We start from the raw sequence: 16,075 nt of genomic DNA on the forward strand, positions 1-16,075 counted from the left end.
AACAACTGACAATTATGAAACATGGATACTTTGTTAGATAACCAGTGTCAGTTATAAAACATGGATACTTTGTTAGATAACCACTGTCAGTTATAAAACTTGGATACTTTGTTAGATAACCACTGTCAGATAGAAAACTTGGATACTTTGTAAGATAACCACTGTCAATTATGAAACATGGATACTTTGTTAGATAACAACTGTCAATTATGAAACTTGGATACTTTGTTAGATAACCAGTGTCAGATATAAAACTTGGATACTTTGTTAGATAACAACTGTCAATTATGAAACATGGATACTTTGTTAGATAACCAGTGTCAATTATGAAACATGGATACTTTGTTAGATAACCAGTGTCAGATAGAAAACTTGGATACTTTGTAAGATAACCACTGTCAATTATGAAACATGGATACTTTGTTAGATAACAACTGTCAATTATGAAACTTGGATACTTTGTTAGATAACAACTGTCAATTATGAAACATGGATACTTTGTTAGATAACCAGTGTCAGATATAAAACTTGGATACTTTGTTAGATAACAACTGTCAATTATGAAACTTGGATACTTTGTTAGATAACAACTGTCAATTATGAAACTTGGATACTTTGTTAGATAACAACTGTCAATTATGAAACATGGATACTTTGTTAGATAACCAGTGTCAGATATAAAACTTGGATACTTTGTTAGATAACAACTGTCAATTATGAAACATGGATACTTTGTTAGATAACAACTGTCAATTATGAAACTTGGATACTTTGTTAGATAACAACTGTCAATTATGAAACATGGATACTTTGTTAGATAACCACTGTCAGATAGAAAACTTGGATACTTTGTAAGATAACCACTGTCAATTATGAAACATGGATACTTTGTTAGATAACAACTGTCAATTATGAAACTTGGATACTTTGTTAGATAACCAGTGTCAGATATAAAACTTGGATACTTTGTTAGATAACAACTGTCAATTATGAAACTTGGATACTTTGTTAGATAACAACTGTCAATTATGAAACATGGATACTTTGTTAGATAACCAGTGTCAGATAGAAAACTTGGATACTTTGTAAGATAACCACTGTCAATTATGAAACATGGATACTTTGTTAGATAACTTGGATACTTTGTTAGATAACAACTGTCAATTATGAAACATGGATACTTTGTTAGATAACCAGTGTCAGATATAAAACTTGGATACTTTGTTAGATAACAACTGTCAATTATGAAGACTTGGATACTTTGTTAGATAACAACTGTCAATTATGAAACATGGATACTTTGTTAGATAACCACTGTCAGATAGAAAACTTGGATACTTTGTAAGATAACCACTGTCAATTATGAAACATGGATACTTTGTTAGATAACAACTGTCAATTATGAAACTTGGATACTTTGTTAGATAACAACTGTCAATTATGAAACATGGATACTTTGTTAGATAACCACTGTCAGATAGAAAACTTGGATACTTTGTTAGATAACCACTGTCAATTATGAAACATGGATACTTTGTTAGATAACCAGTGTCAATTATGAAACTTGGATACTTTGTTAGATAACCAGTGTCAGATATAAAACTTGGATACTTTGTTAGATAACCACTGTCAATTATGAAACATGGATACTTTGTTAGATAACCAGTGTCAGTAATGAAACTTGGATACTTTGTTAGATAACCAGTGTCAGATATAAAACTTGGATACTTTGTTAGATAACCACTGTCAGATAGAAAACTTGGATACTTTGTTAGATAACCAGTGTCAGATATAAAACTTGGATACTTTGTTAGATAACCACTGTCAGATATAAAACTTGGATACTTTGTTAGATAACCAGTGTCAGATATAAAACTTGGATACTTTGTTAGATAACAACTGTCAATTATGAAACATGGATACTTTGGTAGATAACCAGTGTCAATTATGAAACTTGGATACTTTGTTAGATAACCACTGTCAGATAGAAAACTTGGATACTTTGTTAGATAACCAGTGTCAGATATAAAACTTGGATACTTTGTTAGATAACAACTGTCAATTATGAAACATGGATACTTTGGTAGATAACCAGTGTCAGATATAAAACTTGGATACTTTGTTAGATAACCAGTGTCAGATATAAAACTTGGATACTTTGTTAGATAACAACTGTCAATTATGAAACATGGATACTTTGGTAGATAACCAGTGTCAATTATGAAACTTGGATATAATGTTAGATAACCAGTGTCAGATATAAAACTTGGATACTTTGTTAGATAACAACTGTCAATTATGAAACATGGATACTTTGTTAGATAACCACTGTCAATTATGAAACTTGGATACTTTGTTAGATAACCAATTATGAAACATGTCAGATATAAAAAAACTTGGATATAACTTTGTTAGATAACCAGTGTCAGATATAAAACTTGGATACTTTGTTAGATAACAACTGTCAATTATGAAACATGGATACTTTGTTAGATAACCAGTGTCAATTATATTGGATAAGATAACCAGTGTCAGATATAAAACTTGGATACTTTGTTAGATAACAACTGTCAATTATGAAACATGGATACTTTGTTAGATAACCAGTGTCAATTATGAAACTTGGATACTTTGTTAGATAACCAGTGTCAGATATAAAACTTGGATACTTTGTTAGATAACCAGTGTCAGATATAAAACTTGGATACTTTGTTAGATAACAACTGTCAATTATGAAACATGGATACTTTGTTAGATAACCAGTGTCAGATATAAAACTTGGATACTTTGTTAGATAACAACTGTCAATTATGAAACATGGATACTTTGGTAGATAACCAGTGTCAATTATGAAACATGGATACTTTGGTAGATAACCAGTGTCAGATATAAAACTTGGATACTTTGTTAGATAACAACTGTCAATTATGAAACTTGGATACTTTGTTAGATAACCAGTGTCAGATATAAAACTTGGATACTTTGTTAGATAACCACTGTCAGATATAAAACTTGGATACTTTGTTAGATAACAACTGTCAATTATGAAACATGGATACTTTGTTAGATAACCAGTGTCAGATATAAAACTTGGATACTTTGTTAGATAACAACTGTCAATTATGAAACTTGGATACTTTGTTAGATAACCAGTGTCAGATATAAAACTTGGATACACTGTTAGATAACAACTGTCAATTATGAAACTTGGATACTTTGGTAGATAACCAGTGTCAGATATAAAACTTGGATACACTGTTAGATAACAACTGTCAATTATGAAACTTGGATACTTTGTTAGATAACCAGTGTCAATTATGAAACTTGGATACTTTGTTAGATAACCACTGTCAATTATAAAACTTGGATACTTTGTTAGATAACCAGTGTCAGATATAAAACTTGGATACTTTGTTAGATAACAACTGTCAATTATGAAACATGGATACTTTGTTAGATAACCAGTGTCAGATATAAAACTTGGATACTTTGTTAGATAACAACTGTCAATTATGAAACATGGATACTTTGTTAGATAACCAGTGTCAGATATAAAACTTGGATACTTTGTTAGATAACCACTGTCAAAACTTGGATATTTGAAACCATGGATACTTTGTTAGATAACCAGTGTCAGATATAAAACTTGGATACTTTGTTAGATAACAACTGTCAATTATGAAACATGGATACTTTGTTAGATAACCAGTGTCAATTATGAAACATGGATACTTTGTTAGATAACCAGTGTCAGATATAAAACTTGGATACTTTGTTAGATAACCAGTGTCAGATATAAAACTTGGATACTTTGTTAGATAACCACTGTCAATTATGAAACATGGATACTTTGTTAGATAACCAGTGTCAATTATGAAACTTGGATACTTTGTTAGATAACCAGTGTCAGATATGAAAACTTGGATACTTTGTTAGATAACAACTGTCAATTATGAAACATGGATACTTTGTTAGATAACCAGTGTCAGATATAAAACTTGGATACTTTGTTAGATAACAACTGTCAATTATGAAACATGGATACTTTGTTAGATAACCACTGTCAATTATAAAACTTGGATACTTTGTTAGATAACCAGTGTCAATTATGAAACTTGGATACTTTGTTAGATAACAACTGTCAATTATGAAACATGGATACTTTGTTAGATAACCACTGTCAATTATAAAACTTGGATACTTTGTTAGATAACAACTGTCAATTATAAAACTTGGATACTTTGTTAGATAACCAGTGTCAGATATAAAACTTGGATACTTTGTTAGATAACAACTGTCAATTATGAAACATGGATACTTTGTTAGATAACAACTGTCAATTATGAAACATGGATACTTTGTTAGATAACCAGTGTCAGATATAAAACTTGGATACTTTGTTAGATAACAACTGTCAATTATGAAACTTGGATACTTTGTTAGATAACCAGTGTCAGATATAAAACTTGGATACTTTGTTAGATAACAACTGTCAATTATGAAACATGGATACTTTGTTAGATAACCACTGTCAGATATAAAACTTGGATACTTTGTTAGATAACAACTGTCAATTATGAAACATGGATACTTTGTTAGATAACCAGTGTCAGATATAAAACTTGGATACTTTGTTAGATAACCAGTGTCAGATATAAAACTTGGATACTTTGTTAGATAACAACTGTCAATTATGAAACATGGATACTTTGTTAGATAACCAGTGTCAGATATAAAACTTGGATACTTTGTTAGATAACAACTGTCAATTATGAAACATGGATACTTTGGTAAAACTTGGATACTTTGTTAGATAACCAGTGTCAGATATAAAACTTGGATACTTTGTTAGATAACAACTGTCAATTATGAAACTTGGATACTTTGTTAGATAACCAGTGTCAGATATAAAACTTGGATACTTTGTTAGATAACAACTGTCAATTATGAAACATGGATACTTTGTTAGATAACCAGTGTCAGATATAAAACATGGATACTTTGTTAGATAACAACTGTCAATTATAAAACTTGGATACTTTGTTAGATAACAACTGTCAATTATGAAACATGGATACTTTGTTAGATAACCAGTGTCAGATATAAAACTTGGATACTTTGTTAGATAACAACTGTCAATTATGAAACTTGGATACTTTGTTAGATAACCAGTGTCAGATATAAAACTTGGATACTTTGTTAGATAACAACTGTCAATTATGAAACATGGATACTTTGTTAGATAACCAGTGTCAGATATAAAACTTGGATACTTTGTTAGATAACAACTGTCAGATATGAAACTTGGATACTTTGTTAGATAACCAGTGTCAGATATAAAACTTGGATACTTTGTTAGATAACAACTGTCAATTATGAAACTTGGATACTTTGGTAGATAACCAGTGTCAGATATAAAACTTGGATACTTTGTTAGATAACAACTGTCAATTATGAAACTTGGATACTTTGTTAGATAACCAGTGTCAGATATAAAACTTGGATACTTTGTTAGATAACAGTCATATGAAACATGGATACTTTGTTAGATAACAATGTCAATTATGAAACATGGATACTTTGTTAGATAACCAGTGTCAGATATAAAACTTGGATACTTTGTTAGATAACAACTGTCAATTATAAAACTTGGATACTTTGTTAGATAACCAGTGTCAGATATAAAACTTGGATACTTTGTTAGATAACAACTGTCAATTATGAAACATGGATACTTTGGTAGATAACCAGTGTCAGATATAAAACTTGGATACTTTGTTAGATAACAACTGTCAATTATGAAACATGGATACTTTGGTAGATAACCAGTGTCAGATATAAAACTTGGATACTTTGTTAGATAACAACTGTCAATTATGAAACATGGATACTTTGTTAGATAACCAGTGTCAGATATAAAACTTGGATACTTTGTTAGATAACAACTGTCAATTATGAAACTTGGATACTTTGTTAGATAACCAGTGTCAGATATAAAACTTGGATACTTTGTTAGATAACAACTGTCAATTATGAAACATGGATACTTTGGTAGATAACCAGTGTCAGATATAAAACTTGGATACTTTGTTAGATAACAACTGTCAATTATGAAACATGGATACTTTGTTAGATAACCAGTGTCAGATATAAAACTTGGATACTTTGTTAGATAACAACTGTCAATTATGAAACATGGATACTTTGTTAGATAACCACTGTCAATTATGAAACTTGGATACTTTGTTAGATAACCACTGTCAGATATAAAACTTGGATACTTTGTTAGATAACAACTGTCAATTATGAAACATGGATACTTTGTTAGATAACCAGTGTCAGATATAAAACTTGGATACTTTGTTAGATAACAACTGTCAATTATGAAACATGGATACTTTGTTAGATAACCAGTGTCAGATATAAAACTTGGATACTTTGTTAGATAACAAGTGTCAGATATAAAACTTGGATACTTTGTTAGATAACCAGTGTCAGATATAAAACTTGGATACTTTGTTAGATAACAACTGTCAATTATGAAACATGGATACTTTGTTAGATAACCAGTGTCAGATATAAAACTTGGATACTTTGTTAGATAACAACTGTCAATTATGAAACTTGGATACTTTGTTAGATAACCAGTGTCAGATATAAAACTTGGATACTTTGTTAGATAACAACTGTCAATTATGAAACATGGATACTTTGTTAGATAACCAGTGTCAGATATAAAACTTGGATACTTTGTTAGATAACAACTGTCAATTATGAAACATGGATACTTTGTTAGATAACAACTGTCAATTATGAAACATGGATACTTTGTTAGATAACCAGTGTCAGATATAAAACTTGGATACTTTGTTAGATAACAACTGTCAATTATGAAACATGGATACTTTGTTAGATAACCACTGTCAATTATAAAACTTGGATACTTTGTTAGATAACCAGTGTCAGATATAAAACTTGGATACTTTGTTAGATAACAACTGTCAATTATAAAACTTGGATACTTTGTTAGATAACCAGTGTCAGATATAAAACTTGGATACTTTGTTAGATAACAACTGTCAATTATGAAACATGGATACTTTGTTAGATAACCAGTGTCAGATATAAAACTTGGATACTTTGTTAGATAACAACTGTCAATTATAAAACTTGGATACTTTGTTAGATAACCAGTGTCAGATATAAAACTTGGATACTTTGTTAGATAACAACTGTCAATTATGAAACATGGATACTTTGTTAGATAACAACTGTCAGATATAAAACTTGGATACTTTGTTAGATAACCAGTGTCAGATATAAAACTTGGATACTTTGTTAGATAACAACTGTCAATTATGAAACATGGATACTTTGTTAGATAACAACTGTCAATTATGAAACATGGATACTTTGTTAGATAACCAGTGTCAGATATAAAACTTGGATACTTTGTTAGATAACAACTGTCAATTATGAAACTTGGATACTTTGTTAGATAACCACTGTCAATTATGAAACATGGATACTTTGTTAGATAACCAGTGTCAGATATAAAACTTGGATACTTTGTTAGATAACAACTGTCAATTATAAAACTTGGATACTTTGTTAGATAACCAGTGTCAGATATAAAACTTGGATACTTTGTTAGATAACAACTGTCAATTATGAAACATGGATACTTTGTTAGATAACCAGTGTCAGATATAAAACTTGGATACTTTGTTAGATAACAACTGTCAATTATAAAACTTGGATACTTTGTTAGATAACCAGTGTCAGATATAAAACTTGGATACTTTGTTAGATAACAACTGTCAATTATGAAACATGGATACTTTGTTAGATAACCAGTGTCAGATATAAAACTTGGATACTTTGTTAGATAACAACTGTCAATTATGAAACATGGATACTTTGGTAGATAACCAGTGTCAGATATAAAACTTGGATACTTTGTTAGATAACCAGTGTCAGATATAAAACTTGGATACTTTGTTAGATAACCAGTGTCAGATATAAAACTTGGATACTTTGTTAGATAACAACTGTCAATTATGAAACATGGATACTTTGTTAGATAACCACTGTCAGATATAAAACTTGGATACTTTGTTAGATAACAACTGTCAATTATGAAACATGGATACCTTGTTAGATAACCAGTGTCAGATATAAAACTTGGATACTTTGTTAGATAACAACTGTCAATTATGAAACATGGATACTTTGTTAGATAACCAGTGTCAAATATAAAACTTGGATACTTTGTTAGATAACCAGTGTCAGATATAAAACTTGGATACTTTGTTAGATAACCAGTGTCAGATATAAAACTTGGATACTTTGTTAGATAACAACTGTCAATTATGAAACATGGATACTTTGTTAGATAACCACTGTCAGATATAAAACTTGGATACTTTGTTAGATAACAACTGTCAATTATGAAACTTGGATACTTTGTTAGATAACCACTGTCAGATATAAAACTTGGATACTTTGTTAGATAACAACTGTCAATTATGAAACATGGATACTTTGTTAGATAACCAGTGTCAGATATAAAACTTGGATACTTTGTTAGATAACAACTGTCAATTATGAAACATGGATACTTTGTTAGATAACCAGTGTCAGATATAAAACTTGGATACTTTGTTAGATAACAACTGTCAATTATGAAACATGGATACTTTGTTAGATAACCACTGTCAATTATGAAACTTGGATACTTTGTTAGATAACCACTGTCAGATATAAAACTTGGATACTTTGTTAGATAACAACTGTCAATTATGAAACATGGATACTTTGTTAGATAACCAGTGTCAGATATAAAACTTGGATACTTTGTTAGATAACAACTGTCAATTATGAAACATGGATACTTTGTTAGATAACCAGTGTCAGATATAAAACTTGGATACTTTGTTAGATAACCAGTGTCAGATATAAAACTTGGATACTTTGTTAGATAACCAGTGTCAGATATAAAACTTGGATACTTTGTTAGATAACAACTGTCAATTATGAAACATGGATACTTTGTTAGATAACCAGTGTCAGATATAAAATTTGGATACTTTGTTAGATAACAACTGTCAATTATGAAACTTGGATACTTTGTTAGATAACCAGTGTCAGATATAAAACTTGGATACTTTGTAAGATAACCACTGTCAATTATGAAACATGGATACTTTGGTAGATAACCAGTGTCAATTATGAAACTTGGATACTTTGTTAGATAACCAGTGTCAGATAGAAAACTTGGATACTTTGTTAGATAACAACTGTCAATTATGAAACATGGATACTTTGTTAGATAACCAGTGTCAGATATAAAACTTGGATACTTTGTTAGATAACAACTGTCAATTATGAAACATGGATACTTTGTTAGATAACCACTGTCAATTATAAAACTTGGATACTTTGTTAGATAACCAGTGTCAATTATGAAACTTGGATACTTTGTTAGATAACAACTGTCAATTATGAAACATGGATACTTTGTTAGATAACCACTGTCAATTATAAAACTTGGATACTTTGTTAGATAACAACTGTCAATTATAAAACTTGGATACTTTGTTAGATAACCAGTGTCAGATATAAAACTTGGATACTTTGTTAGATAACAACTGTCAATTATGAAACATGGATACTTTGTTAGATAACAACTGTCAATTATGAAACATGGATACTTTGTTAGATAACCAGTGTCAGATATAAAACTTGGATACTTTGTTAGATAACAACTGTCAATTATAAAACTTGGATACTTTGTTAGATAACCAGTGTCAGATATAAAACTTGGATACTTTGTTAGATAACAACTGTCAATTATGAAACATGGATACTTTGTTAGATAACAACTGTCAATTATGAAACATGGATACTTTGTTAGATAACCAGTGTCAGATATAAAACTTGGATACTTTGTTAGATAACCAGTGTCAGATATAAAACTTGGATACTTTGTTAGATAACCAGTGTCAGATATAAAACTTGGATACTTTGTTAGATAACAACTGTCAATTATGAAACATGGATACTTTGTTAGATAACCAGTGTCAGATATAAAACTTGGATACTTTGTTAGATAACAACTGTCGATTATAAAACTTGGATACTTTGTTAGATAACCAGTGTCAGATATAAAACTTGGATACTTTGTTAGATAACAACTGTCAATTATGAAACATGGATACTTTGTTAGATAACCAGTGTCAGATATAAAACTTGGATACTTTGTTAGATAACCACTGTCAATTATGAAACATGGATACTTTGTTAGATAACCAGTGTCAGATATAAAACATGGATACTTTGTTAGATAACAACTGTCAATTATAAAACTTGGATACTTTGTTAGATAACAACTGTCAATTATGAAACATGGATACTTTGTTAGATAACCAGTGTCAGATATAAAACTTGGATACTTTGTTAGATAACCAGTGTCAGATATAAAACTTGGATACTTTGTTAGATAACAACTGTCAATTATGAAACATGGATACTTTGTTAGATAACAACTGTCAATTATGAAACATGGATACTTTGTTAGATAACCAGTGTCAGATATAAAACTTGGATACTTTGTTAGATAACCAGTGTCAGATATAAAACTTGGATACTTTGTTAGATAACCAGTGTCAGATATAAAACTTGGATACTTTGTTAGATAACAACTGTCAATTATAAAACTTGGATACTTTGGTAGATAACCAGTGTCAGATATAAAACATGGATACTTTGTTAGATAACAACTGTCAATTATAAAACTTGGATACTTTGTTAGATAACCAGTGTCAGATATAAAACTTGGATACTTTGTTAGATAACAACTGTCAATTATGAAACATGGATACTTTGTTAGATAACAACTGTCAATTATGAAACATGGATACTTTGTTAGATAACCAGTGTCAGATATAAAACTTGGATACTTTGTTAGATAACCAGTGTCAGATATAAAACTTGGATACTTTGTTAGATAACCAGTGTCAGATATAAAACTTGGATACTTTGTTAGATAACAACTGTCAATTATAAAACTTGGATACTTTGGTAGATAACCAGTGTCAGATATAAAACTTGGATACTTTGTTAGATAACAACTGTCAATTATGAAACATGGATACTTTGTTAGATAACCAGTGTCAGATATAAAACTTGGATACTTTGTTAGATAACAACTGTCAATTATGAAACATGGATACTTTGTTAGATAACCACTGTCAGATATAAAACTTGGATACTTTGTTAGATAACAACTGTCAATTATGAAACTTGGATACTTTGTTAGATAACCACTGTCAGATATAAAACTTGGATACTTTGTTAGATAACAACTGTCAATTATGAAACATGGATACTTTGTTAGATAACCAGTGTCAGATATAAAACTTGGATACTTTGTTAGATAACAACTGTCAATTATGAAACATGGATACTTTGTTAGATAACCAGTGTCAGATATAAAACTTGGATACTTTGTTAGATAACAACTGTCAATTATGAAACATGGATACTTTGTTAGATAACCACTGTCAATTATGAAACTTGGATACTTTGTTAGATAACCACTGTCAGATATAAAACTTGGATACTTTGTTAGATAACAACTGTCAATTATGAAACATGGATACTTTGTTAGATAACCAGTGTCAGATATAAAACTTGGATACTTTGTTAGATAACAACTGTCAATTATGAAACATGGATACTTTGTTAGATAACCAGTGTCAGATATAAAACTTGGATACTTTGTTAGATAACCAGTGTCAGATATAAAACTTGGATACTTTGTTAGATAACCAGTGTCAGATATAAAACTTGGATACTTTGTTAGATAACAACTGTCAATTATGAAACATGGATACTTTGTTAGATAACAACTGTCAATTATGAAACATGGATACTTTGTTAGATAACCAGTGTCAGATATAAAACTTGGATACTTTGTTAGATAACAACTGTCAATTATGAAACTTGGATACTTTGTTAGATAACCAGTGTCAGATATAAAACTTGGATACTTTGTTAGATAACAACTGTCAATTATGAAACATGGATACTTTGTTAGATAACCAGTGTCAGATATAAAACTTGGATACTTTGTTAGATAACAACTGTCAATTATGAAATTTGGATACTTTGTTAGATAACAACTGTCAATTATGAAACATGGATACTTTGTTAGATAACCAGTGTCAGATATAAAACTTGGATACTTTGTTAGATAACAACTGTCAATTATGAAACATGGATACTTTGTTAGATAACCACTGTCAATTATAAAACTTGGATACTTTGTTAGATAACAACTGTCAATTATAAAACTTGGATACTTTGTTAGATAACCAGTGTCAGATATAAAACTTGGATACTTTGTTAGATAACAACTGTCAATTATGAAACATGGATACTTTGTTAGATAACAACTGTCAATTATGAAACATGGATACTTTGTTAGATAACCAGTGTCAGATATAAAACTTGGATACTTTGTTAGATAACAACTGTCAATTATAAAACTTGGATACTTTGTTAGATAACCAGTGTCAGATATAAAACTTGGATACTTTGTTAGATAACAACTGTCAATTATGAAACATGGATACTTTGTTAGATAACAACTGTCAGATATAAAACTTGGATACTTTGTTAGATAACCAGTGTCAGATATAAAACTTGGATACTTTGTTAGATAACAACTGTCAATTATGAAACATGGATACTTTGTTAGATAACAACTGTCAATTATGAAACATGGATACTTTGTTAGATAACCAGTGTCAGATATAAAACTTGGATACTTTGTTAGATAACAACTGTCAATTATGAAACTTGGATACTTTGTTAGATAACCACTGTCAATTATGAAACATGGATACTTTGTTAGATAACCAGTGTCAGATATAAAACTTGGATACTTTGTTAGATAACAACTGTCAATTATAAAACTTGGATACTTTGTTAGATAACCAGTGTCAGATATAAAACTTGGATACTTTGTTAGATAACAACTGTCAATTATGAAACATGGATACTTTGTTAGATAACCAGTGTCAGATATAAAACTTGGATACTTTGTTAGATAACAACTGTCAATTATAAAACTTGGATACTTTGTTAGATAACCAGTGTCAGATATAAAACTTGGATACTTTGTTAGATAACAACTGTCAATTATGAAACATGGATACTTTGTTAGATAACCAGTGTCAGATATAAAACTTGGATACTTTGTTAGATAACCACTGTCAATTATGAAACATGGATACTTTGTTAGATAACCAGTGTCAGATATAAAACATGGATACTTTGTTAGATAACAACTGTCAATTATAAAACTTGGATACTTTGTTAGATAACCAGTGTCAGATATAAAACTTGGATACTTTGTTAGATAACAACTGTCAATTATGAAACATGGATACTTTGTTAGATAACAACTGTCAATTATGAAACATGGATACTTTGTTAGATAACCAGTGTCAGATATAAAACTTGGATACTTTGTTAGATAACCAGTGTCAGATATAAAACTTGGATACTTTGTTAGATAACCAGTGTCAGATATAAAACTTGGATACTTTGTTAGATAACAACTGTCAATTATAAAACTTGGATACTTTGTTAGATAACCAGTGTCAGATATAAAACTTGGATACTTTGTTAGATAACAACTGTCAATTATAAAACTTGGATACTTTGTTAGATAACCAGTGTCAGATATAAAACTTGGATACTTTGTTAGATAACAACTGTCAATTATGAAACATGGATACTTTGTTAGATAACAACTGTCAATTATGAAACATGGATACTTTGTTAGATAACCAGTGTCAGATATAAAACTTGGATACTTTGTTAGATAACCAGTGTCAGATATAAAACTTGGATACTTTGTTAGATAACCAGTGTCAGATATAAAACTTGGATACTTTGTTAGATAACAACTGTCAATTATAAAACTTGGATACTTTGTTAGATAACCAGTGTCAGATATAAAACTTGGATACTTTGTTAGATAACAACTGTCAATTATGAAACATGGATACTTTGTTAGATAACCAGTGTCAGATATAAAACTTGGATACTTTGTTAGATAACAACTGTCAATTATGAAACATGGATACTTTGTTAGATAACCAGTGTCAGATATAAAACTTGGATACTTTGTTAGATAACAACTGTCAATTATGAAACATGGATACTTTGTTAGATAACCAGTGTCAGATATAAAACTTGGATACTTTGTTAGATAACAACTGTCAATTATGAAACATGGATACTTTGTTAGATAACCAGTGTCAGATATAAAACTTGGATACTTTGTTAGATAACAACTGTCAATTATGAAACATGGATACTTTGTTAGATAACCAGTGTCATATAAAACTTGGATACTTTGTTAGATAACAACTGTCATATGAAACTTGGATACTTTGTTAGATAACAACTGTCAATTATGAAACATGGATACTTTGTTAGATAACCAGTGTCAGATATAAAACTTGGATACTTTGTTAGATAACAACTGTCAATTATGAAACATGGATACTTTGTTAGATAACCAGTGTCAGATATAAAACTTGGATACTTTGTTAGATAACAACTGTCAATTATGAAACTTGGATACTTTGTTAGATAACCAGTGTCAGATATAAAACTTGGATACTTTGTTAGATAACAACTGTCAATTATGAAACATGGATACTTTGTTAGATAACCAGTGTCAGATATAAAACTTGGATACTTTGTTAGATAACAACTGTCAATTATGAAACTTGGATACTTTGTTAGATAACAACTGTCAATTATGAAACATGGATACTTTGTTAGATAACCAGTGTCAGATATAAAACTTGGATACTTTGTTAGATAACAACTGTCAATTATGAAACATGGATACTTTGTTAGATAACCAGTGTCAGATATAAAACTTGGATACTTTGTTAGATAACAACTGTCAATTATGAAACATGGATACTTTGTTAGATAACAACTGTCAATTATGAAACATGGATACTTTGTTAGATAACAACTGTCAATTATGAAACATGGATACTTTGTTAGATAACAACTGTCAATTATGAAACATGGATACTTTGTTAGATAACCACTGTCAATTATGAAACTTGGATACTTTGTTAGATAACAACTGTCAATTATGAAACTTGGATACTTTGTTAGATAACCAGTGTCAGATATAAAACTTGGATACTTTGTTAGATAACAACTGTCAATTATGAAACTTGGATACTTTGTTAGATAACAACTGTCAATTATGAAACATGGATACTTTGTTAGATAACCAGTGTCAGTTGTGAAACTTGGATACTTTGTTAGATAACCAGTGTCAGATATAAAACTTGGATACTTTGTTAGATAACCAGTGTCAGATATAAAACTTGGATACTTTGTTAGATATCCACTGTCAATTATGAAACATGGATACTTTGTTAGATAACCAGTGTCAGATATAAAACTTGGATACTTTGTTAGATAACAACTGTCAATTATGAAACATGGATACTTTGGTAGATAACCAGTGTCTGATATAAAACTTGGATACTTTGTTAGATAACAACTGTCAATTATGAAACATGGATACTTTGGTAGATAACCAGTGTCAATTATGAAACTTGGATACACTGTTAGATAACAACTGTCAATTATGAAACATGGATACTTTGTTAGATAACCAGTGTCAGATATAAAACTTGGATACTTTGTTAGATAACCAGTGTCAGATATAAAACTTGGATACTTTGTTAGATAACAACTGTCAATTATGAAACATGGATACTTTGTTAGATAACCAGTGTCAGATAGAAAACTTGGATACTTTGGTAGATAACCAGTGTCAGATAGAAAACTTGGATACTTTGGTAGATAACCAGTGTCAGATAGAAAACTTGGATACTTTGTTAGATAACCACTGTCAATTATGAAACATGGATACTTTGGTAGATAACCAGTGTCAATTATGAAACTTGGATACACTGTTAGATAACCAGTGTCAGATATAAAACTTGGATACTTTGGTAGA

This window comes from Tachypleus tridentatus, chromosome 3, assembly GCF_004210375.1.
Source record: "Tachypleus tridentatus isolate NWPU-2018 chromosome 3, ASM421037v1, whole genome shotgun sequence".
Classification (NCBI taxonomy): Eukaryota; Metazoa; Arthropoda; class Merostomata; order Xiphosura; family Limulidae; genus Tachypleus; species Tachypleus tridentatus.